This window comes from Phodopus roborovskii, unplaced genomic scaffold (assembly GCF_943737965.1).
Source record: "Phodopus roborovskii unplaced genomic scaffold, PHOROB, whole genome shotgun sequence".
NCBI classification, from domain to species: Eukaryota; Metazoa; Chordata; class Mammalia; order Rodentia; family Cricetidae; genus Phodopus; species Phodopus roborovskii.
Genome location: NW_026126629.1, coordinates 1,583,499 through 1,610,119, shown reverse-complemented (window position 1 = coordinate 1,610,119; position 26,621 = coordinate 1,583,499). Strand labels below are relative to the sequence as shown.

The 26,621-nt window shown below is 41.8% G+C and overlaps 1 protein-coding gene across 12 annotated transcripts in view; it reads left to right on the top strand.

Moving 5' to 3' along the window:
• Positions 1 to 26,621, top strand: part of Cadps (calcium dependent secretion activator) — a 439,844-nt gene that overhangs the window by 108,900 nt on the left and 304,323 nt on the right. The gene's annotated exons all lie outside the window — the stretch shown is intronic.

Sequence of the window (26,621 nt, the reverse complement as noted above, 5' to 3'; positions counted from 1 at the left end):
AAAGAGTTAAACATTGATTGAACCTCATGATGGTATGCACTTCATGAAGTAAGAGTTAAAGAACACATCCCATTTTAAAGTGTGCGTTAGCTATCGCTAGGTCAAAGGTGGTACTCTAAAAGCAGCCGTGCACTTAGCCTTGTTTTTTTAATGGGCAGAAGGACGGGAGCAGTAGAAGGCTGATGGTGCTTATCTCTAGAAGAGCCATGGGTTTGGTTTTTATGTTTCCTGTTTGTGCTTTTCTGTTTCTAAACTGTCTTAAACATATATCTGTTTTATAGATAGGAACAAATAACAAAGACATTAGCAAATAAGTAGTGAAAACAACAGGAAGGGGAGAAAATGACCATCTAAACCATTTTCTAGTCTTCAGCTGTTACCACCGAGTCTTCATGCCTTTGCCATTTCCAAGGTTTGCCTGTGTGACTATTCGGTATGTCTCACTACACCTACTCAAATTCACTTTCTTTCTTACATCTTTACCTTAAGGAATAATATATGTGAATTCCCAACTTTGATGCACTAGCTTTTCTCTTTTAAAAATACACTCATTAAAGTAAAACACAGCTATTGAAATAGAAGCCAATCACCACTAAGCCCTCCTAAGTCATTTCACAGTACTGGGATGTGTAAGACCAGCCAGACTGCCAGACCAGCCAGTGCTCTGACCTCTGACATAATGAGAGTTGGGGGCAGTCTATTGCCAACTTGCCAAAATAATGCCACCCTGACCATAGCAGCTTTCACCTAATGAATGCCTGAGCTGGCCACAAAGGATAGATAGCATTTACCCTAGACCACCACTGCCTGGTAAAGTACATAGGTATGCCAGAGTGAACACTGAACTTCTCTGAGCCCTGTTACCAAGAGTCACAGATGAACGATTCATACTCCCTGTTTCCTGTTTCACTTTGCAAAACACAGCCAGTGCACAAGCGTGAAGATATGTAACTTAGTTGATTTCATCCTCAATTGAGTGACATTTTTTTGTTGTTTAATTTTAAATTTCTATGCCTTTTTGCCTTGCAAGACAAGCAATTCCTAGTTGCTTCCAGAGAAGAAAGTGTACATAGCATTTACCTCATGTGCACAGCACTTCTCAGGGAAAGCTGCCATCTACTTTCCGGAGCTGGGTTTTTTTTTTTTTTTTTTCAAGTTCCAGTGATGTCCCTCTCTGAGAATTTGCCAGTGACTGCTAATCTCCTCTCAAAGGATAGATACAATTTATGAAAGAGCAATTATATCAATTCTGAATCAGATGTCTATTATAACACATGCTGTCTGTCTATCAAAACCCAAGAAGAAAATGAGCTGTTCTAAAGTCTCTCTATTTGCATATGAAATTGTTTAATGGCTCAATTTGTGTGAAAATATGTGGATTGATCTCAGAAAAAAACTGCTCATACCCCACCTAATTTTATCGTCAGTATTGCTTTTGTTTTCCACAGTGCTGGGGATTTGTGTTGGATTCCTACACTAACTCACAAACCCATCTCTCGGAGATCCATTGTGTCATCCAAGAAATGAGACAAAGACTGTCCTGCTCCCCCTTCATGAAATCCAGGATTGGTACTGGTCATAATGACACAGTACTGGAAGTATTTCGAATATAGAATCACTATCCCCTTTCTTTCATGTGTTATCAATCTTATGCCCAGTTGATCAGTCTTTTGTTATACTTGTGTTTAACATTACAAGTTATTCTTAGTTCCATCATGCTAAAGTGTGTGAACATTTCTCTTGAAAACACATTGTAGGGTCTGGTGAGGTGTTTCCTTCAGAAGTATGCAAACTAACCCAGCATGAGTGTAAAGGAAAGCAAGATGGTATGCAATTGTACTCCAACCCTGGGCATGTGGAGAAAGGAGGATCCCCTGGCTCACTGGCAAGCCAATCTAACCAAAGTTTTGATTCCCAAGTCCTCAAAGAGACCTTGTCTCAACCAACAAGGTAGGAAGCACCTGAGAAACAACATCAAAGTTTACCTCTGGCCTCTGCATGCATATGGACACACCCACACAAATATGCACCCATAAACTCTCAGGCATGCACTTGATCTCTCTGTTTTGCACACACTCACTTGCACACTCTCTTGCACACACACAGGCTCTCTCTCACACACACACTCACTCTCTCTTGCACATACACATTCTCTTACACACACATACTCATTCTCTCTTACACATACACACACACACACACACACACACACACACACACACACACACACCAAGAAGAAAAACACCATTGAGTTATGTGCCTATGTTTTAGAAGACACAATGGTACACTCTTACAAGTGCCCTGATATCCAAGGGATATGGATGAAAAGGAAAGATGTTTCCTCTGGCTTCACTTCTGAGTTTTGAAAAGTGACATCCTGATCACATGTTAACAATGGAACCATCAGCAACAGCCCTTTCTCACCTTCTCCAGAGTCAGTGTCTGTGCCCAGTGGGCAGTGTGGATGACATGAATGTTCCCACTCTCAGGAGATAACATTGGTCACCTATAAATTTCTAGAGTGTTTTCAGATAAACCTGGAAGACACATGAAATGTGGTTTCTCAATCTATAAATGCCTTTACATTTTTAATGCTGAGTTATTCATCACTATAGAATTCTAACTCTCTTAACATTTCATTTCCTCCAAACCACCATGCCTTTGATGGTGCAGTTTATTTTATTACTGTCTTGATTAATACTTGGCAGCTTTTCACATAGTTTATTAGACTCTGAAGAGAAACCTCAAATTATCAGGCTTTCAGCTGTGACCCAGATTGCTGGCTTGTATCATACCTCATTACAGAGCCCTTAATCGTCACATAACAGCATAGCTTTTTCCTGGGTCACAAGTTCCCGAAGATGTGTTGACTGAAAATTTGCTTCTTAGTTCTAACTCTTTTTAATAGATACTTTTAGCCCTGTAATTGCGTTCTTTGTATATAATGGTCTTACAATAAATATTTGTTGAGATAGTTTGAAATATTGTACGAGGCTATTGTAATGGTAGTCTTTTAATGCTATTTAGAAACATACTTTTATTACTTATTTAATTTCTCAATAGACTTTTAAAGCATTGGATTGTGACGCCAGCATCATTTATAATGGTCTAAGGACAATGCCTAGACTCTTACATTGCCCCAGAATGACCCATGGCATGAGTCCAAATGGTCTTATTTGCCCACCCCACCCAACCTGATGATTTTATGAGTGCCACTATACTTGGATATGTTTATTACATTGTTGTGTAAAACTGACCACAAACTTAGCAACTTAAGGCACACTTATTTGTTACCTCCCTCAATGTTTTTCTCGGTCAGAAATCCAGCCATCTCTCTGCAGGTTCTCTGTTTAGGGTCTCACAAGACTGGAATTAAGGTTATCAGCCAGATCCTCTTCTCATCTGAAGGCTCAGCAGGGAGGGATCCACCTCTGAGCTCCTTCACACTGGTGACACAGCTCATATCCTTGAGGGCTCTATTCAGAATTGTTAACAGGGAGACTCTTACTGCTCCTGATCCCTGGGTTTCAGACTTGCTTTTATTAAGTGGATTAAGTCAGTCACCAGAATAAATCTCCTTTAAATTCAAGTGATTAAGACTTTGACATCTGCAGAAAAAACTCTTCATTCTTTCCATTGAACAATGATTACAAGCGAGTTATGAGCTGTCTGCGGTGATAGGAGGGACTATCACAGGCAACTCTCATTGAGGTCATCCTAAGGTTGTGCCAGTTGTTTCTGTGACTAGTTCTTCTGTGTGCAATTTAAAGGAAACTCTCCTTCCAACCCTGCTAAAATTGGCTTCTTTAAGAGTCTTCGTTTTTCTGAAACAGCCTTTCTGACCAGGATAGTACTCAATATAGTTCAATTACCTTCCACACTGCACTCTCTTTTGTTTCTGTGCATCTGTCCCTCCCCCTCCACCAAAGATATTACTGTGAAACCTCAAGTAACAACTATGTAAAAATAGATATACAAATCAAACATGTATTGGAGATAAATCATGAAGAAATTTGTTTTAGAACAATTCTTTGTTAAGCATATCATATTACCATTTATTAAAAATGAATGAAAATTTGCATGCTAATGAGATAGGTGTACTTATTTTTATACAAAAACATTACATCGTGGCTCAAAACTTGATACTATTAGACAAAGCATCATCAACATTTATCAGAACTGATCAATATTTTGATATATAACCATCAGTGCTAAGAACACTGCTTTGCATAAATATATATAGTCCAATATAAAATGGCTGGGGCCCTTTGTTTGGGGCCTTTTCAGAATGGTGATGGGAACTCTGTCCTAACCCAGAGCCAAATTAATTTAATAGGTTTTATGAAACTCAGACTGATTTTTAGAATCAAACATACAAATATAGTATGGACCAAAGATGGACATGCTGACAACAACAGTCATAAAAGGGATAGAAGCCTTTGTTTTCTGTAATTAAATAATGATGTTTCTGTAGAAATCAGAAATTCTGTGTGTAAAAGCACTGTAATTTACAACATACAACAGTCCTGAATCTGAACCAAGGTATTTCAGGCAGCATTTGTTAGCACTGAATGGCATGATGGTGTGTTTGGGGCAAAGGCAACATGTTTTATGTTGAGAAAGAAAGCTACAAGGAATACACATGATATAACAGGCAGGTGCTGCAACAAACCCATTGGATTTGTTATGCATTCATTTTTAATTTCATGTGTTCAGAAACCTTTTACTCTTGCCAAATTTTTCCACCCCTTCCTGCATTCAGCTATAGGACCTCATATGAGGTCATGACTCATATGTGCTTCAGACAATTTGAGGTCAAGAGCCATAGCTTTCACATTGATCACCTTATAGCCAACATTTGACACTATGAGGCGAATGCCTACATCAAGTAAATGCTCAATTCCGTGTCAACAGACTCCTAAGTATAAAGTCCATGGGCTGAAACACTCCTATTGCACAAAGGGTGTGTGTTTGCTCCTTTCTTTCTGGTTAGACAAAATGGCATACTGAAAGAGGTGTGTAATGATTACTCTCAATTGCCAACTTGACGAAGGCTAGAATTCCATGGAGGGAAGACTCTGGGATGCCTCTGAGGAGCTATCTTAATTAGATTAACCAAGGTAAAAATGTCTGTTCACTGAGTGTAGCACTATTCTTTGGGTTAGGATACTGGACTATATGAGGAGAACATAAGATAAATACAAACATCATCTCTCTCTCTTCCTGGCTGAGGTTGATATTTGACTTCAGGCTCCCCACCATACTGACCAGACAGACCACAGACTGTCAGTCAACATAAAGCCTTTCTTTAAACTGCTTTTGTCACAGCAAGAGAAAACCCAAACAAGGTCTGCATCAGCTACTTTCCTGATACTGTGGCAAAATACCATGGCAACAAGCAACTAATGGAAGAAAGTTTGTTTTGGCTTTCAGCTCCAGGGGAGCAAGAGTCCATCATGACAGGAAGGCATAGCAACAGGATCAGGAATCTGAGAGATCACATCTCAACTCCAAACACGGAACAGATTGAAAGTAGGGTGAAGGTATGAACTCTCAAAGCCAGCCCTCAGTGACTCACTTCCTAATGAGCCTATAGGGAACAAGTTCTCATTCAAATCACTACAAGACCAAATGGTTTGTGCCTTCAAGCCACCTGCCAGTATGGTTTTATAGCATAGTAACAACTAAAGAGTCAGTGTTCCCTGTGGTCATATTTAAGCGCCTCTCTCATCACATGGTTGATCAAAGAGAACAGAAATTAAATCTTGTCTTTCTAAAGTCATGCACTGCTTCTAACGGTTATTGGCTGTTTGATGGAGTTTCTGGTATTAAATGATTTGTTTATCACACGTGCATGCTCCCATCTTGGCAAACAGAACTGAAAGAAATCAAGATGCAAGCAGCATATGAGAAAATTCTACTCAGCTCATGGGGACAAAGTTAAAGGCCCTGCAGATGTGAGAACGAAAAGCAATATCTAATTTTCAAGAGCACATCACAGTTTTTCCTATTTCTCCATCATTTAGTCTTGGAATACACTGCCAAATATTATCATTATACCTGCTATTACCAAGAAACTAATAGCCATGGAAAGTTGAAATTGGGAGACAATGGATACCAAGCGAAAAACCGTGTGTCTTCTCTGCAGCCTTCGAAATTTCATCACTCTCATCTGTCTCCAAATGGAATCATAAGTGGACTTGCTTCCTCAGTCCTTTCTCAAGCACTGAAGTAGAGAACTATAATCAAAAGTGTTACAGAAATGTCGCTGCAGAAAAAACATAACAAGGGGTTTCTACTTTTTATACCTTTTGCCAAATGACAAAGCCTTTTACATAGCCACACACAATCCTGCAAATTACACCTTGTTATCTGCCTTCTGATATGTCTCACAAGCCTGGAGTCCTCACAAACTTTATACCTTCTCAATGGCTGAGACCTAGAATTTTCAGAAGATTAATGAAGATAAATACACAGATTACATTTTGTGGTTTAGCTTCTTTAAATCCTTTCTGAAACTCTAAATAAAAAATATTTGTTTCTTCTCCTTTCCAGAAGGTACTTAATTCTGTTAGTTAGTGGACTCAGTCACTGGAGCCTGCTATCCTACCTCCAGTTTGAACAATAGTAACTGCCAAATACTTAGCATTTCCTATGAGTGAGGTGCTAAGTCTAGCTACAAATATATTTATTTATATTTACATAAATTCCTTATAATTTGTCTTTAAGGTAGACATTTTAAATTCTTTATAATTTATGTCTGTATGCCTACTTGTCAATATATGCACCGCGCACATGCAATCTCTTGGATCTGGGGTTGTAAGCTTCTGATGTGGGTACTGGGAACCAAACCAGGTCTTTTGCAAAAACAGCAGGTGGTCTTTATAGCTAATCCTCTCTCCAGCCCCTGTAAGGAAGAAATTTTAATAAAGAAGTTAAAGCTGGGGTTAGAGAGGAATAGAAAGAAAGAGAGAAGAGGGAGGAAAGCAGAGAGAAAGGGAGGGAGAGGGAAACGGGGTGGAGGGAAGTGGGGTGTTGAGTTTAGACACTTTCTAAGATCAAAAACGTGTAGGAGAGCAAGGATTTCAAAGCAGGATTGAATGGTTTCATTCCTTAGCTGAGGTGGTTGAAAATATTGAGGTACACTTTCCAAACACACAGACATCTTATACCTTTTCCATAGATGCAGAAGATTTGGGGCATTAGAAAGTTTATTGATCTGTCTTTACCTCAGAAAGATAGGTATTAATGAGTTTGCTCCATTTTTACAAGTCTCTTATATGGCTTGCTCTTTTTTGCTAAAATTTGTAGGGAAAAAAATCAGTTGAAATGCAATTCTGTGGTGTGGTTTTTGGGATTGCAGAGGATATTGATTTAATGTTGAGTGTTAGTTTTTTGTTGGCTTCCCTCATCTTGGTTAGGTGGTTAATGGCGATGACAATAGGGCAGTAGGAGGCAGCATAGTGTGGCTTAGACGTTATCTAAGATGTCAGTGATCTTTTCTGCCCATGGTAGGAAAAACTTAGAGGAAATTGTACTATAAATATAATGTTTTTGGTTGACTAGTTGGTCTCAGTTCTTTCCTTCTCCTGAATTAAGTTTGGATACTTATTCATGGCTTGTGAGCTATTGAATAGACTTCCCTATCTCCTGTCTTTGACCCTCACTCTCATACTTGCTTTGTTAATGAGCTATCAGTGGCCTTAAAGTGCAAAGGGCTTTACACATCTGGCTACCAATTTCTATAATTTGAGCATCTTCCTAAAATAAAATAAGAACACAAGTAACTAGTACCCCAAGCCTGGGCCTCAATGCAAGACACATGAAATTAAAATTGCTTATCCCCGTAATTTATAACCAAGCCGACCTAGCCTATAACCTGAATTGTATAGCCATTCCCATTCTAGAATATCAAATCCCAGCCAACCCATAAACTCCTGGGCACTGAATTCCAGATAGTGTAGTATCCAGCATTATTGTGGTAATAATGAACATAAAAAGCATTGCGAGCAGCAGGACACTGAGAAAATGGAGAGAAGATATGGATATAGCCAGCCATAGCAGGTCATAGCTGATTGCTAACCTCTCTGCACAGTGGCAACTGCCTTTATTCGGAATTGTTCACTTTCTCTCCCTAATTCTCCATTTTCCACCCCAATTGTTCATGCTATGAACAGTTTTTGTTTGCTTTATGTTAGGGCTGGCTGAGGTATTAACTTGAAGTCTTTCTCTGTGGCATTGGAACGACAAAGATAGGCGCAAGGTATAAAGATTTATACTGGAGATTGGTGATTTTCCTCATCATCCAAGAGTAAGCATGGAAGCTGAACAGATTAGGGAACCTGACAACCAGAGGCAAAGAGCAAAGCTCATCAGAAGCTGCTAAACCCTTTTTTTGTGGGGATCTCCTTGCTTTTCTATTGTACATATGTCCCTATTAGTCAGCTGGATTTTTATGGTAAACTGACCCAGTAACTCAGTATGTGAAAACAAACTGTGTTTGCTGCTGCTCACAAGTCTTCAGGTGACCCGAATGGTTCTTCTGGTCACTGCTGTACTCACATGTCTCTTTTTTTGCAATAGTTTTGATGGGGGCTCTACTCTATGTGGAGACTAAATATCCATCCATGGTGCGATCTAGCGTGACTTCTTCTGGGGTCCATCCACATACTGAATTCTTCACTTGGCCAGTAGACAAGTTCCTAAGTGAAAGAGTCAAAGAGTCCAGAGGTCTCATGTAGGTCTATCTCAGTGCCACTCCTGCCATAACCAATAGGGAATTGCAGAGAGAGACAAGACCCCAAAATTGAAGAAGCAGATGTCATCTCTTGACTGGATGAGCTGTAAACTCATATTGCGTACAGCCAGCAACCGAAGGAAGAATGGTTGCCACTTTTGGAATCTGCCATAATCCCTCAGGCATAAATTTTGTTAGCATGTCCTAGTGTATAAATGGTTAAAATCAATGCAGTTGTCATCATGGCATTGGTTTCAGGACACTATGCAGCTACAGAAAGCATGTAAATGCTTATGTCTCTTATATGAAATGACACAGTATTTCTATGGAACATACACAGTCCTCCGTGATACTTTGAATTGCCTCTGCGTTGCACATGACTGCTCATGGTGCATAAATGCTGTGTAAGCTGCTGCTAGACAGTATTGTTAGTAAATAATACAGACATAATACTTTGTTTTAATGTTCTCATTCTGTGGTTTATTGAATCCACAGACAAAGAATCTGTGGTTATAGGGGGCCAATTATATATGTTCAACTCATATCACTGACTTCCACTAGTAAACAAGCAATGCTTTGTTTTAGAAAATAATCTCTGAACAGTGCAAACAGGAAGACACTAAGAATGAGCAACACTGTAAATGACAAGAAATTAGGTCCTGTCAGCCTAACCTTTCTTGATGAAAAGAAAACTAAGATTCTTCTATGTGAAAAATCCTTTTTAATTATTTTTTAATTTTATATGTATGTGTATTTTGCCTACACATATGTCTAAGTACATGTATCCATGTCCCCTTGTACCCTGGTACCCATGGGTGTCAAAATAGGGCAGAAAATCCTCTAGACCTGGAGTTACAGATTGTTGTTAACAGTCCTGTGGGTATGGAGAATAAAGCCATGAGAGAGCATTGCTGCTCTTAGAGAACTACTAGGATATGGATATATATATATATATATATATATGTATATATATATATATATGCATATTCCATCATTGGGATTGTCGGAATGGGGTGATCACTTAGTATCATTCCAAATCCAGTTCAAAAAGATTCTCTCTCTGATTATTTTTGCCACCAAGAGGCATTTGCCACTTCATGATGTTGCCCTGAGATGATGAAGCATGGCTTTTCTATCTTAAAATTTTGACTTGGTTACAGAAACACCATGATATCCTTGTGGTAAACTGGCTTGAGAGGGACATTGAGTGTGTAAACTGCACATTTAATTGGCAATAAAATAGCATCCATCTACACACATACTTAATAGGAAGGAGTCCAGCCTTTCATTTTGCAGTGCTTTGGGCAATAACAAGATCTCTGGTCTCACACAGGTGCTGTTTAATGCACAAGACAAGAAACAACAACAACAACAAAAAGGCCAGGCTTTGGTGGCACATGCCTTTAGTCCCAGTACTCAAGAGGCAGAGGCAGGCAGATCGCTGTGAGTTCAAGGCTAGTCTGGTCTATAAACCTGATTCCAGGACAGGCAGGCTCCAAAGCAATACAGAGAAGCCCTGTCTCAAAAAAAAAAAAAAAAAAAAAAAAAAAAAGAAAGAAAAAGAAAAAAGAAAGAAAAGAATAATAAAGTCAACAAATACCATTTCCTGTGGATAGAGATAGGGCTATAGAGAAATACAGAGTTGAGCAAGAGGGCAAAGGAAAGGGAAATGGGTTAAGTAGGCCAAGTGTCTCTGAGGTTTGACTCCTATGCTGAGGTTGGAAGGTTTGCATAAGAGAAGCAGCTTTTGGTAGAAGAAAATCTGCGGGGGCCAGGGATGGAGCTCAGTGACAGAGTTTATGTCTTCCAAGAACACGACCCTGGGCTCAATCCTAAGCACCACTTGCACAGGGAAAGGGCAGGAAAGGGAAAGAGTAAGTAACAGAAGGAAGGAAGCAACAAGCCTGGTTTAAGGAGGAGTGAAGATGTGAGCAGATTCCTGTGGATACAGCAGAGTCCAGGCTGCAGCTGGGAAAAAATACTTCCACTCTTCAGAGGGGTGCACAGGTCACCAAGGTAGAGCTCTACGTCAGGGTTTAGCCCGAGGATAATAAGAAACTTCTCATGATTTGTGAGTGAGAGTTTGACAGATCTTATTTATTCAGTGAGGAGATAAAGAAATCAATGACTATGGAAGCTTCTGTGGCTTTCTTATTCAGTTTTTGAAAGTATAAGTCTGTAGATAGAAGAGGGGTTATCAGTGTTATCCTTAGATTTCTGCAAATTACCCACCATATGCATTTGGTAATAGAAAATACTGTGGGAAGAACCCTTTCCTATTAAGTCACTATTTCTCCTACTCTTCACAATTCTATAACTTCTTTTAAAGTCAGAGGGGAAGGTAGCAATTACATCTTTCCCTGTAATGACTCTCAGTACCTTCCTTAGGATAAGAGTTAATCTTAGAGTTGCATTGCTATGCAATGCAACAAAAAAATTTTTAAAGAGAAAAGACAAATCTATTAGGACTTTTTAAATTTCAATTTTAATATGACATATAATATTAATATAGGAGAAAAAGCATAACGGCTCAATAGAATAGTCTCAAACCGGTAACACTTTTTAAATAGGACACTTTATATCAACAAGTTTAATTGAGCTTCTTCTAGGATTGCAGGATTAACAAATTACTAAATTCAAAACAGAATTCTTGGGCTTGTGTCTAGGGCAGATTTCGTTGGATTCTGGCATGTGCCTGGCTCCTCACCTGGTCTCGCTGCCCTTGCTGTGTTCCCATGGAACCAGACTTATCACTAATTCGATTCCATCTTTAGTGGTGATTTCCCTCACTTTCTGTTGGCCCTATTGTCTTTGTTGTGTGAAGATACATGTGCCTGGTAGTAAGCAGGCTCCTACAGAGCAGTGACTTAGATCAAAGTGACCCCAGTTCTGGTTTGTGAAGGTTAATTAGAAGTGAAGTTTTCAACTTTGTTTAAGAAAACTGTTTAACATAGAGTGTAATAAAGAATTTATTTTTAGCTTCTTTATTTTAGATTACCTAGAATTATACTAGAAGCCAGACAATGGTGGCACAGGCCTTTATGCCCAGCGCTTGGGATGCAGGCAGATCTCTGTGAGGTTGAGGCCACACTGGTCTACGGAGAAAGTTTCAGGATAGCTAGGGCTACACAGTGAAACCTTGACCCAAAAGAACAAAGAAACAAGCAAACAAACAAATAAATGAATGAATAAACTTAGAGTTATACTAGATAAGCATGTGATTGCTGTGGACAAAGGTAGTCTTACCCTGAAATCAAACACACTCCCTCACAGCTAAACAAAGCAAAGCAAAGTGAAGGATGGGTCTTTTGACCTTGAGCACCTTACACACACACACACACACACACACACACACACATGCACGCACACACACACCACCCCACACCTCTTTTTCCTGGTTGCCTACCTTCTCTGGCTCAGGCAAATTTTCTGTTTCATTTCTACTTGTTTCCATTGCAATCACAGGAAAAGCACAGCCAGGTCACCTGCCATTTGGGCCCTCACTCATCATCGCTTTTGTGATCCAAGGGACATTAGGAGATTGTACAATACAAAGTGGTTTCCATAGCACCTAGGCTATCACTGACACACAGAAAAATAATGCCAATTTGTTAAATACATCAATCAGTGAGTAAGCGAATGAATGCTGTATTATGCAGTGCTATAGAACACATTATACTTAATTGTCTATTCTCAATGTTTCTGAGAGTAGACAAAGGTAGTCTTACACACTCCCTCAAGATTCCCTTTGCATACAGGACACAGGAGCCTGGGCACAACCCAGATAGCTTTTTATCTCAGTGTATGTAGTAAAGGTGTCCAAGAGAGGAAACATCCCCCTAGCTAAGGCTGACACTGTATCCAGGCTCACATATGCCTTCTGGGAGGATTTAGCTCCTCCTAGATTAGGGAAATGAGTCTCACAGTTCATCATGCAAGACTCCAACATGATAGCTTGCTCCAGGAAGAGAGTCTTCCAGCTAAACAGGGTCTTATTCTTCTGTGACTTCATCCCCACCATAGATTTGGCTGTACATGTTTGTTAGAAGCAAGTCCATTGGTCAAGACTTTCTGCAAAGAGAAATGGTTATGCAGGGCACATATACCAAGGGGAGCAGGTGTTCATAGAAGCCACATCAATGGCAGCTGACCACAGATGTCTACTTCACAAGACCAGGAAGAGATTCACAACAACATTATATCTAAGAAAGTGCTTACTGTTGGTATTTCTAGATGGTCCTTTCCCCTCCATTGTTGACATGTTCGTTGTCTTGCATAATTTAGCTCATTTATCTCCACCCCTAAGAGGAGCTCTGTAAACATTTTGGTACCTTCCCTGAGCTGCCCTATAAACCTGACATTCTATGTATTTCAAGCTATCGCATATGGCTACTTCACTTGCTTATTGTCAAGCTTTTCTAGCAAAACCCAAGCTCCCTGTGGGTGGGACCCAGCTACTCTGACCTGCCCTTCTCTTACCAGAACCTCAGACATGTTAAGTGTAAGGCAGATTTGCTGGAAAGGTCACTCCAGTGTAAGAATGAAATTGATTTCCTTTCCAAAGTTAGCACCCAGTAGAGGGAGGGTTATTTTTTTAATAGTTTTTCAGAACAGAGGTAGCCCAGGAAACTTCTGAGACATGAGATTGTATATTACAACAACAACAAAAGCCACTTGGGTTGTAAGTTATTGATAAACTACAAGGACAAACTCAGATTACCTAAATTTGAAAGCTAAAATGGTGTTGAGGTACTATCACATCAGTGTCTCAGGTATTTGTGTTTTTTTTTTTTTCACTATCCACCCCTGCCTTTTCCATCACTCTTTTCCATATGATCTCACATCCCTCCACACTGCTCCTTTCAGTTCTGCCTAATGTCCTAATGCAATGGTTTAATTGTTGGTGGTGGTTTAGTTTCAGTTTAGTGAGCAACTATTGTCTTCCCAATTATCAACAGAAATCTTGCACAAATGAATCAAAAATGTTAAAGAATTGGAAGACCAAGCCTGAATCTGCCATGTGCCCAACTCTTATTCACTCCTTACTCTGTAACATACACTGAAGGAGAACAGGCAGGTATGGTGAGTCACCCTTGTAACCCCAGCCCTTGAGATGCACATGTAAGAACATCAAGAGTCTGAGGCCAGCTGAGCTACGTAGCACAACCCTGACTCAAAAAGACAAGGGCTGAGAATATAGGTCAAGCATAGTGGATATGAGTCTAGCATATGAGTTTCTAAATTCAGTGGCAGACAAGCTAAATATTAGACAAGTTGATTATGCTAGTCAGGAGATCAACAAGTACATTGTCTGGAGCATATTGTTTTTAAATCCTTCAGCATCTAGTCAGAGACTTTGAAGGGGCTACTGGAATTCTGGGGCCACTGTCCCTTCAGATACTGCACTAGTTTCAAATGGCCCTTCTGTGCCTCATACCAGGTTCACTGTTCCTTATAAGCCTTGACATGGCAATGGAAGATCCAGAGTAGCTTCTTCTGTAGTTTTGTCAGAAGACAACAGGAAAATATGCACCCTCATGATGAAAGGAGCAGTTTGCAATGGAAGGGCAGAGAGAGTTCACTTCAGGAGAACCGTCTCTGAACTTGAGGCCTAGTGCAGCCCCACAGTGTGCTGCTATACAGAGACAGTACACCATGAAAGAATGATGGTTGGCTCGAACATAGCTCCCAGTGTTCCCAGTGTCCTGGGTAACCCAGCATGGTGAGATCTGTGGGGGTGTACAGACATTCTGCACAGAGACTTTGATGACAGGCAATGGGAAATAGAGAAGGCTGAAGAAAGAGAGGAACAGAATGCCTGAGGGAGGTCCCCTCCTGTCAAGGGTTTTCTATGCCCTGGGACAAGTTCATTAATATCCCTGGACTCTGTTCTCTAGATTTCAATGTCACTCTTCCATGTAAGAAAGTTAGATTGTTTCCAGCCATTGTCAAATGTCCTTGTGATGTTGTTGGGAGCTACTCGCCATCACTGGACCTGGCATAGGAAGGTAGTATCAGTCTAGGTAAGCTGAAATAGCAAGCATCCCAAACATCTCAATAGCCACGAAAAACAAGAGTTCACTTAGATCCATCCATATATGACCATTGTGGAGTGATAGGAATGACCTTTCCTATCAGACATACTGAGCAGCTAGTGCTTTTCCTACATTGTGGTTGCCCTGCTGGAAGGAATAGGATGTTTCTTAAATGTTCAATGAAAGGCTTCATCCCAGGACCTTCTCTCCAGGGAGTCATTGACCAAAACAAGACTCATGCTACCACAAGGAAACCAATAACCAGTGCCTGCCACAGATGCCAAGAAGATCTCCCTTCCCGGTGATCATAAAATGAGAAAGTGTTGAAACCAGGACCTGCAAGTCTTGCCCCATCACTTGCAGAAAACAACAGCAGAAACCAAGCAGTCATGCTTGCCATCTGAGCATATTGGGCTTGTCACCATTTTTTTCTGATAACTTAGTTGTTGTATGTCAGCCCAAAGGGGTAAAATACTTCTATTCTTTCCATTTCACAGTAGCAGAACTGAGATTTGAGGCAAGGTATCTCAGATGTTCAGGGCTGAGCTTGTAGCCCCATAAACATCACTGTGGCCATGGTGCAAGTTGCTTCCTCTTGTAATGGGATGAGTGTCTCCCCTTTGATTGTGGTTTGTGTTAGAAGCATGATCAATGCATGTTTGCAAACATCACCCACTCTTCTACTCCCTGGCGTTTCTTTCATAATGAATTTCTCCATCCCCTGAGTCCATGGAAAAGTACCTCCAGTTATTCCATCATGGGGTGTGTATGAACCATGCTCAGAAATCTTTACATCTTCTCTCTCTCTCTCTCTCTCTCTCTCTCTCTCTCTCTCTCTCTCTCTCTGTGTGTGTGTGTGTGTGTGTGTGTGTGTGTCTCCCACTGTTTCTCTCCCCCTCTGGTTTCACTTCCATCCCAAGTTAGGCTTATAATACTGAGAGAGAGAGAGAGAGAGAGAGAGAGAGAGTTAATGGATTATCTCCTGTTCTCCTGGTCCAAAGAGTTCTCTGGGAGCAACTAAGCATTCATTTGAATGCAAACAGTTAGGCTTTCCTAAGCTGTCCACAAATGAGATCGCTCTCATTACTGTAGAGTTCAACAATGGCCTGGGTGACAGTGGCCCCAATTGTCACTGCAGTTTTCCACTCCTGTTTAAGGTTCTGCTGAAGATCTTCAACTGGGATTCCTTTACTGGAGAAGAGCAAAGCTCCAAGATGACACCGGCAACTTTCAAAACAATTCTAATGAACTTATTTTAGGAAAAAGTGAGATGAGGGTTAGATTTAAGAGAGATTTCCTTAATTAAGCTGTAATCGGATTGTTAAAGGTCGCAAGCTCCCTCCCAGTAGAAGTCTGAAAAGAGGCCAGTCCTTGCCAAGTGATTAAGGAAACAGGGCAAAGAGGGAGAGACAGAAATAAGAGCAAAGTGTCATGATATGTATGGGTGCCATAGCTGACATAGATACATGTCACAGTGAAGTCTGTATCTTTGTGTGCTGTCTTAAAGCTAGGGGAGTGAAAAGACCATGGACTTTGCAGACAAAAAGCCTTCTGGAACTGTATTTCACTACATTTGCTGGCATGTGACCTTACCTTGGCAGGTTTGGGTTACTTCCCCTGGAAATAGAACCTAACCTGTGCTGTGTTTGCCATGCTAAATATGAGAACACCTGTATTCTAGTACTGCTTCCCCCTCTTCCCTTTCTCTTAAGACATTTGTTCCCTCTCGTGGTGTCATCTCTAGTTTCAGGATCTATTCTCAACCCCACTCACCCCCTCATACGCATTAAAATCTAGATCTATATGTGAGGGAAAGACAATGGAAGGGGAGTCCTGGCCAGGGCCATGGAAGTTCTTTTACCTTACTGGGAGCAGTGTTTACTGGTAAAAAGTAATTTAGGAAACTGAAGCTAATCATGTACATCTTCTGGTCCAGATCCTTATTCCAATGCGATTACTTAAAAGACATAGAGACAGCCACTAGCATCCATCAAAGAACATGCATAGCAGGGGTGAGTGGGGGTGAGAATAGACCCTGAAACTAGACATGGCACCATGAGAGGGAAGAAATGTCATAAGAAAGAGAAAGGGAAAGGGGGAAAAACAGTACTAGAATACAGGTGACCAAAGCAGAATGAGACAAGTGAGGGAGGGGGAGGGGACCAAAAAGGTGAGGGGCGGAGGGGGGAATCAACCAAAAAGAATGGAAAGGCATCAATGAAGCCCATTACTTTGTACGCTAATTTGATCAATGATTGAGTAGCTTTTATGAACACCCACGTAGCCACATCATTCTCCCAGCACTCTTGTTACCAGGTAGATGCAGGGGTAGAACAAGGGTTTCTCTCTCTTATGGGCAATTTCACTAATCTTACTGTGATAATTAGAAAGCAGGAGACTTTGCGGATTTGTTAGTTGGCAGGAAAGATACAAAAATAAGCAGAGGGGTTAATTATTTGAGGATAAATACTGTTTTTTTAATTCTGTTAGAATCCCATATCATTTGTCATTAGCCATTAATCAATATTCTCAGTGGTCCACTCAGAAGTATTGCACATGCCTGCATAATTAGAAACTCAAAAATCTTGGCTACTGTAGTTAGGGATAAAGCCTATTAAATCTTCTAACAGAGTATAACTCGTGTCCTATGATAACCCCAGATCTCCTCCAGGAAGGGTTGAGTGTGTGAGTACATAGTTCCTGATGCAAAGCCAGATTATCAGCCCCTCTGACATCCACAGCTCAGCTTTCATCCACTTAGGGCCCGTTTTCTGTGCATTCAAAATGCCAGAACCATAGTTTTTCTTTCACACTGAAACATAGCAAAGCCAAAATGTTGAATCTGGGGCTAGGCAACATGATCCATGCTTAGAAAACCAGAACGTGGGAAGATGAGGCCAGGCAAGTACAAGGTCAAACCAACTTGGACTACATGTCAAGACCTTGTTTCAAACAAGGGAAGTAACACACAAATGCACACATTTCAGTCTTGAGACCTCCTGTTTCCCTCAAGATGTAATATGACTCAGTTATTTCCCCAGTACTACGTCTGCCTGCAGGCCACCATGTTCCCCATTATGGCGTTAATAGACTGAACCTCTGAACTGTAAGTGAGCCACCCCAATTAAATGTTTTACTTTGTAAGAGTTACCATGGTCATGGTGTCTCTTCACAGCCATAAAATCCCTAACTAAGACATAAACCCAGCAGCAGCAAGAGATGGAGACAGGTGGATCCCAAAGGCTCACTCGCCAGACTCCTACTTGGCAAGTTCCAGGCAGTGAGACCTTATGTCATAAATGAATAAAGGTGTATGCCAACTGGAGAATGACACCCCAGGATGTCCTCTTCTGACCATCTCTCTCCCTCTCCTCTCTCTCACACACACTCTCTCACACACTCTGTCTCACACACACACTCACACGCACACAGTCTCAACACACACACTCAACTTTCTCTCACACACACATACTCTTTCATATACACACACACCCTTTCTCATACACACACGCACTCACACACTTTCTCTCACACACACAATCTCTCTCACACACACTTTCTCCATGTGAATTGCATGGATATCATAAAAACATATAAAGAAAAGGAACATACAAAGAAAGTTCTAAACTTTTGTTGTCCATTATCATAGTCAGTAGTGCTATCACCATTTAATTTGGTTCATTAAAATGTAACACAAGTGAGCAATTCTTTGGTCACACAGGGCTGGTGGGTACCCTTGTGGGCATCACATATGCAGAATGGTGAGCACAGAACACAGTTCCTTTAAACTTTAAAGTCCAGATGAAGCAAGAAGAAAGGGCTGAAGATCTGAGGTAAAGATGGAAATTTCCAAGACTTGTCATCCTTGCTTATTAGGAAAGGGAAAGGACAGATGAGGGCCAGTCTTCCTGCAGGCAAGCAGGCTGGATGATCATCCTGCCTTCTAGATTAGAGCAGTGTCTTCTGCAGGCAGGCCCTGTGTTCAAAGCCAGGAGCACTCAATAACTCACTGTGTGACCCAAGCAAATTACTCAGCTTCTCTGTGCCATCCACAGTGTGCGCAGGGCTCATCCTTACTGGGGACAGTGAAGCAGCTGCTGGGGCAGCGTAGCAGGAGCGAGCCCTGAGGAAGATGCCACATACAATATAGCTTTTATGTAGAAAGAGAGACACAAGTATCTGGAAAGCAAGTTAGGAGACTGGTTCCCACAAGTGGGACCTTGTACTGGCAGCAGCTCATAACAGAACTTTCAGTTTTCACTAATCTGTATCAAAATGAGAAGAGTAAAGCTTCCCCATTTCTCTCTCTCTCCCTCTCTCTCTCCCTTCCTCCCTCCCTCTTGCCCTCTCTCTCTTTCCCTCCTTCTTTCTGTCTTTCTATGTCTCTGTGTCTCTGCCCCCTCTCTCTTTCTGTTCCATCACCCCACATGCTCAGAGACTAGCATCTTATTTAGAGACTACTCTTTTGCTAGTTTTTGACATTAAATACCTTTTTTGTGTATGAAATAATGCTCATAATAAGAAGAATGTGTGTAAATGTAGGGCTTATAAGTAGGAGGGATATTTTGTGTCCTTCACAGACAAGAGAAAATGGACAACTTTGTCTTCATCAGTGCATTTTTTATTAGTTTGTTTATTTGTGTGTTGAGGCAGCTCTCCGTACTTTGTTCAGGCTTACTTAACGCTCCCTGTATAGCCCAGACCAGCTTGAGATTCACAACTCTCCTGCCTCAGACTCCTGAGTGATAGGGTTGCAGTTATACATCACTATGGCCCGCTTTAAAAATGGTATATTTTAACTATCAATCTCAAATCAGGAAACGTGCAAGTCAGACATCATTGAAGGGGTGCCCATGTGTGCATGGCTGTATTCTCTAGGAACGGGAAAGGCAGCCATAAGGACCACTAAGGTAAGCCAGTGGCTATGTCGCAGTGGAGGTTGGGGGAGAAAGAATGGTCCCCAAAGAGGGAGTGTTGACTGAAGGGACAGGGGAGGCTGATGAGTCATTATTCAGGCTCTGTTGCAGTCTTTCCTTTTCTTGTCCCATGCAATGGACATCTGAGCACCTGTCCCAAGCACACAGAGCAAGGTTGAAGACAAGCAGTCTCCTACCTCACAGCACCTGAGACCCACAGTGACAGAAATACCTTGAGCACTGGGGCTGCCACAGGAGGTCTATTCGCAGCATCCCTTTACTGTTCTCTCCCCTGTCTTGCATGTAGCGCCCCCCCCCCCCCGGCAAATCCTGTGTGAATTCTGCATCTCTAGAGACCCTGGCTATTAAAGGCTCCCAACTACCAACTGCAAAGGCAAGGAAGGAAGCCAGCCAGTGCTCAGGGAGTTGCCAGGACCAGAGCTGCAGTGCCTTGCATTTTAAACAGCATATGCAAATTAAATTAACATAGGTTTCACAGCTCCAACTCTAGCGTGGCTCAGCCCCACTCCCCACTAATTCCCAAGCTAAACTGACCCAGTTTGAAATGAAATTCAGGTTTAATTTTAGAGGGATTTATTTATCCTTGTCTTAGGCTCTGTGTATTTTTTCCCCTTGTTTGGCTTGATAAACATCCAAGAGTATTTTCCAGACAAGTAGAGTCCTGCTGACAGCCTTGTGGTAGATAAATGTGTAGAATAGAGATCCAGAGAGCTGAGAGAAGAGGTGAGGCCTTCTTGGACAAAAGGAAGCTTCTAGACCATGTCATTTCCCTTTGATGTTTGCTGTTAGGGTCCCTTGAACTGGAAAAATGCCAGAAATTCAGGTGATGTAGAGCTTGGTTACACTGAGGTTTGGCAAGCTCTGGTGGCATTTATTGTAAATCCTGAACATCTCATACAAATCTTTCCAGGGCCAGTGAAAAGGCTCAAGACTGTTTTCACCAATCCTGGGAACCTGAGTTCAATCCTTAGGGCCCACTTAGTAGAAGGATAGAACGGACTCCTGCAAGTTGACCTATGACCTCCTTACATATACACATCGTCAATTAAATGTAAAATGAATCCAGTCCATTTGTTTGCTCCTTGCATCTACATCTAAAAAGATTTCTGACCAGATCTAAAGGCAAGATACATTTCCTTTTGGCAGTGTGCACTGGGAATTCTGTGCAGAATTGTATGGATTGCTTTTGTCTTTTGTACACTGAGCACTCCCAGGAGGCCCAGCCACCTCTGGTCTCAGCCCTATTTCTATTCTATGCTCAAAGCCTTCTAGAGATGAATGACAGAAACTTCTAGATCAATGGCTCTCAGCACAGAAAATTTTGACACCCCTTCCTCTATAAGCATGTCAGTTTCCATGAGGAATAGAAGCTAAGCCTGGGATCCTCTGAAATGAGGCACAGAGTGCAAGACATCCCTGCCCTCCCCTCACACCAAAGATTTACCCAACCCCACTACCAGTACTTCTGAGGCTCCGAACCCCTCCATGGTAAACTTGCTTATGTGTGGTTGTAATCCTCCAGCTAAGGAAACTACTCACTCTTGATTTTTTGATCCTTCTAGGCCTACCATCATTCTTACCAAAAAGCAAGTGTTTCTCTTAGTGGGCGTGGCTCCAAGTACAGAAGGTAGGGGTTCATTTACTTAAAGTGCAACCAATGAACTTCCTTTCTGGCTGCTGCTTCCTGCTATCTGCAGAGCACAGTACCTCAGTCAAAGCCCCTCTCCCCTGTGGTCACACCTGAGATGTTTACAGCCTGGAGTCTTTATGAAGACACCTACCTCCCCCTGCCACTCATGCCTCTGGCTTTCACCTATCAAGGTTGTAGAGCCTGGCAAAGTTATTGGAAAATAGAAACCCAGAAAGTGAGCAATACCTCCTCCCGCAGGGAGGCAGGAGGAGAAAGCCCCAGTGCCTGAGTCTGCAGGAGCCATTGTTCAGCACAGGCCAGGATGTACACCTGGCTAGCTTGCCTGCCTTTAACACCAGTGCTGCCACCACTGGTTGGTGAGCTTTGGGTTAAGTGCATCACCACAATGAGCCCCAGCTTCCTTGACTACATGGCAATGGTGGTGCCCAGTGGGATGTTTTGGAAGGAAAGGAGAAGCTTCATTTACACTTGCTAGAATTCCCACTGTCTCACAGCCACTACTGACTGAAGAACTTCTGTCACTGTGTTGTGGCAGCTATGGTGGCTGCTCTTATTGTTAGCATTGTGTTTGTTTTGAAGATAGCATGAAGTTTACACTGAAGAGCTGACACTTAGTATAAACATGACTTTAAATGACAAATGATGACTTAACTTACCCAACCTAAGTTTACTCATTTGCAAACCATCTATTTATATTTTTACCTCACAAGGTACTACTGAACACTAAACTAGATGAAATAATGTGAGTAAACCTAATAGGCTAGTTCCTGGTGATAATTAGTAGCTTTTAAATGATTATTTGAATAATATTGTTTATAAAATGCTAGTCATGTTTTGTTGGACTCTGTTGTTGAACATAAGTTCTAAAGTTTTGTTGACACCTGGATTCTAAAAATGCCACAGCTATCAGAAAAGTCCAGAGTGTAGTTCTGGAAACTTCACAGTAGACCAAGAAGGCTACCTACTGGGCTTTTAGGCCAGGGTGCCAGATGGCCCCAGAATGGAATTACTGGATTCGGGAAAGCTTGGAGCAGGCTGCACTTGAAGTTTCAGGTTCATTGGTATTGTTAAGGGGTAAAGGTAAATCTTTCTGGGAAAGAAAACTGGACCATAACAATCTGTCCCTGACCGTATGGTGGCTATAGTATCGCACTGGCACAGTACACTACTGGCTATTGTGCCCCAGGTTGAACAGTACTCTGGAACATGTGCATTTAGGGATTGTATTGCTTTTCTTACCCACACACCCAACACACACAAATATTACAGGAAAAGTGTCCACCTCTAGAAGATGCCTGCTATCAAAGAGCAGAATATTTGATGGCATTTTCCCCTATACAGAAGTGAGAATGCATGACTTACTGCCTGCCTCCATACATGATACAGCTCAGGGTCCCCAGGTAATTTCTCTTAATCAGTGCTTCAATTTGATGTGTGAGGATGAACAGAGACTCACCAGGTAAAATAAGGAGGGAAAAAAGAGTATTCTGCATGGAGGGAGCATCCTGTGTGAATGCCAGGCAAAAGAGAAGGTCTAGAGTCCTGGGGAGGACAGTAACAAAAGTCCTGTGGGGCCAAAGCAGGGTCACAGTAGAGAAAAGGGCTGATATACCAGTAGGGACTAAATGATACATTTCCAGATATGTATTGGATTCTCTATTGCTATCCTGAGCTGAAGCCTTTGGTGTAGTTAAGGTAGAGGCTCAGATTGACATTTTCATGACCTGTGACCTACCAAGGGGTCCTTGTATTTACAGGCCTATCTGGTTGCCTTCTCTAGCCAGAAATGTTCTGAACTCATGGGCCTGCAAGTTTACCTGCCACTCTTAAAAGCATGTATTCAGAGCCTGCTTCCAAACCAGGACCCCAGAGCCAGCTTCTGCCCAACAAGTGTGTCCCTTTCTGTCTGCATTCCTCACACTCAAGGAGGCCTCCCACAGACTGCAAGAAGGAAACTTGGAATCTACTCACTGCAGTGTAGCCACCTGCAGAGAGTAAAACACCCCTGAGGCAATAAGCAATATGCTCTTCCTCCTGGCATGTGGGTTGTGCTCCATCTTCCTGAAATGTAGGAATGGAATGTGTCACCTCATAACCCTAGAGGCTTCACATTTCCCTGTCTGCTGCCAAAGCTGGCTCCACCTACAAAGCACACCCAGGTCTGTGTGAGCATCCTCAAATGAGTGAGAATACCCAGCCACAGTAACTCTGCTGGCAGGGAGCCGAGCTCCTCCAGCTGGTATTCTAGGAACCGTAGCACTTGAGATACTAGAGGAGAGAAAGAACAGTAGTCTGCTCTAGAACTGTCTTGGAAAACAACCAGTTCTCAGGTCATTCCTGTCTTGTTGATTGATGACAGTCTGGAACCCTGGAAGGATGGAAAGGATTAGCATTTGTGCACTAACAGAATAGGCTCTGGTTTTCTTGGTCAGGCATTTAAATGGGTGGATTTTTAAAATGCATCAATTACAGGTGGAACCATCGCTTACAGAGTGCCTACTGTTACTGAGAATGTGGTGGACGTGAACAAGGTCTTTTGGTTATATGGTGCTTTCAATCTGTTAGAGAAAAGCCAGTGAAGGGGGAACATGGGTTAAGATGATAGCAGCTTAGTGCATGCTAGGAAGAAAGAAAACAGAGTGGCCTAGACTAGGAAAGAGGTGTTTCCTTAGATGTAGTGATCAGTTAGCAGAAAAAAAATCTAAGAGCTGTGAGATTTGCCCTAAGAACTAAACATTTTAAAGGAGGCAATGTGAGCTACATGGGAGGCCAGATTTTAGTAGACAGAAGAACAAAAGAAATGTTGTCGTGTGGCATGGTGTGGTGTGGCATGGTGTGATGTGGTATCTTGTGGCATGGCATGGCATGGCATTGTGTGGCATTGCATCATGTGGTGTGGTGGGGAGTGATGTGGCATGGCATGACTGATCACACAGGATGGGGGGGTAGTAAAGAAGTCACAAAGGAAGGAAGGGTTCAGATCACATGGTGTCTCAGTCCTGGACAGGTTGTGAAGTATATGACAGGTAATAAGATTTCATTTTTGCCTTGAGAAGAATGCCCTATATGATTTGTAGAAGCTGGCTTTTAGTGTGAGCAAGTAGACTGTAGAGAGACTGGGCAGGAGGAATCCAATGGTCAAGTGAGAGACAGAGGTGGGACTTGGGGTTGTAGTTGGAGACATTGTCCATCTCAGCAAAAACATGGTGCTGTCTGCAATAAGCGTGACCTTTGGACTGGATTTTGACCAGGAGGAGAGAAACTGAATATGCAAATGTTCCCTAAGTTTTAATATGCTAATAGGCTGGATAGGAATATTTTTAAAGGGAAAAATGTAGAGGGGGGGAGACAAGGTTAGTGGTGAGAATGGTAACTGTTTCTCTTTTGTTTCAACTTACTTTGAAACTTCAATTGTACTTAGAAGGTATGCAGGATAGGAATAGCACTCAGGGATAAGGAATGGAGTGGAGTATCCTGTAGTAAAATGAATGCCAACCACCACTGATTTGCATGTTACAGCAACATTTGGCATTTGTCTGTTCTTTCATTCAACAAATGCATGTTTAGTACAACAGCCTGTGACCGCCTGGTGAAACCCAGCGGGTCTCTTCTCAGCCTGGTTGGTGACAAGTGGGCAATACAGCTTGTCATTGATGTATTTATCTAGCTATATTTTTGCTCTAGTGGGTCTGTTGAGTAAATGGTGACTATGGAAGCAATATTTTCATATGGAAGAAAACCACAAATTTATCCACTTACCGTGGCCTGGCCTCTGGGAAGTTCAGATGCAGCCTGGGATTTACGTGTTCTTACGTCATATGTGCTGTAGACCTCATTTGTTTTTTGATTATCTCCACCTGTCTAGAGTTGGTCTTATGAAGCCTTGTTTCTAGTACCTGGGAGATGAGAAAAGAATGCTTAATTTGAATTATAAACACTATTTTGTTTTGTTTTGTTTTTAAAAGGCTTTGTGGTGTTTTGATTGTTTCCAGAATATAAACTAATATGACTAAAAATGTCCATCAAACTATGTGATAGAAGTTAGACAGTCAGTAGCAGCCAGTGATGGCGGAAGCAATATACATATTAGCTAATTATCCAATAGCCCATAAGGCTGATGTGAAGGAGAAAGATTATATCATCTCTGGGTCTCAATTATGCTGTATTTAAAAGTTTTGAGAGCTGTTAGAAAGCATCAGTACAGACAGTAGGAAATAGTAACACAAATGGGAAACAGTGGTGCCTGCCTGTACTCGCAGCACTTTGGAGGCTGGGGTAGGAGGGCTGCAAGCTGTATATCAAGAGTTTCTCAAAAGAGAGGAGAGGAAAGCAAATAGCAGCATAGTCTCCTCTTGGTGCCAGCATGAGATGCCACTGTGAAGAGCCAGCACAGTGCCTTGACTCACAGGCAAGCAAACAATTTGGAACACTTTTGAGTTTGCCTATAAAACTACCATCAGGCACTTGAACGTTAAGCTTTCTAGAATTTTCCAGCTAGCCCTTAGTACATTCTGTTACTATACCAAACTAAACTGGGTGCTTTTGAAACAACCCAGTTCGTAGGCACAATTCCAAGATTGATGGCCCCATCTGTCTTGCCCTGTGGTAAGGGCACCCATAACCTTGTTACCATAGAAATGACATCATTATTAGAGGACCTGATGAGACAGAAATCCAGAGGGAGAATCAGACATTAAAACTTCCCTTCTTATGACAACCAACTCTAGCAGAAACTGCCACAGGGCCCTGTAGGTATCCAGCCTTCCAAGCGTGGCATCCTCAGGACTAGTTACCAGGCACTAGACCACTACCTCCTCACCCACCATACTGGGAGCTAAGCTCCCAGCAGGCAAGCCTCTGAAGAACACACAACGATGCTAATGCCACCATGACATCCCAACACTCTAGGTGCAGATGCATGAATTGAAGTGCTATACAATGGTTACAATCTGTTATTATGTCTTAATCTAGAAGCAAGATGTAAGTGTGAATTTATATAGCACTGTAGAAGTCCACATGGTGTGCTCTATTTTAAGTAACTGAGCAGAATGTACTGGCATTTCATTTTTAAATTCTTTATGTATCTTCAAATGCATTTATGTGCTTTTGTCAGTATTGGCCATGCTGCCCTAAGGCACCTGTAGGCCTTCAGTGGAATGCAGCGCAGCTACGGTGTCTTATGAGTCAAACAGTATAATGCAATGCTTAATTTCTCAGAAAAATATGTATTAGATTCATTTATTCTTGTGGGGTGTGTGTGT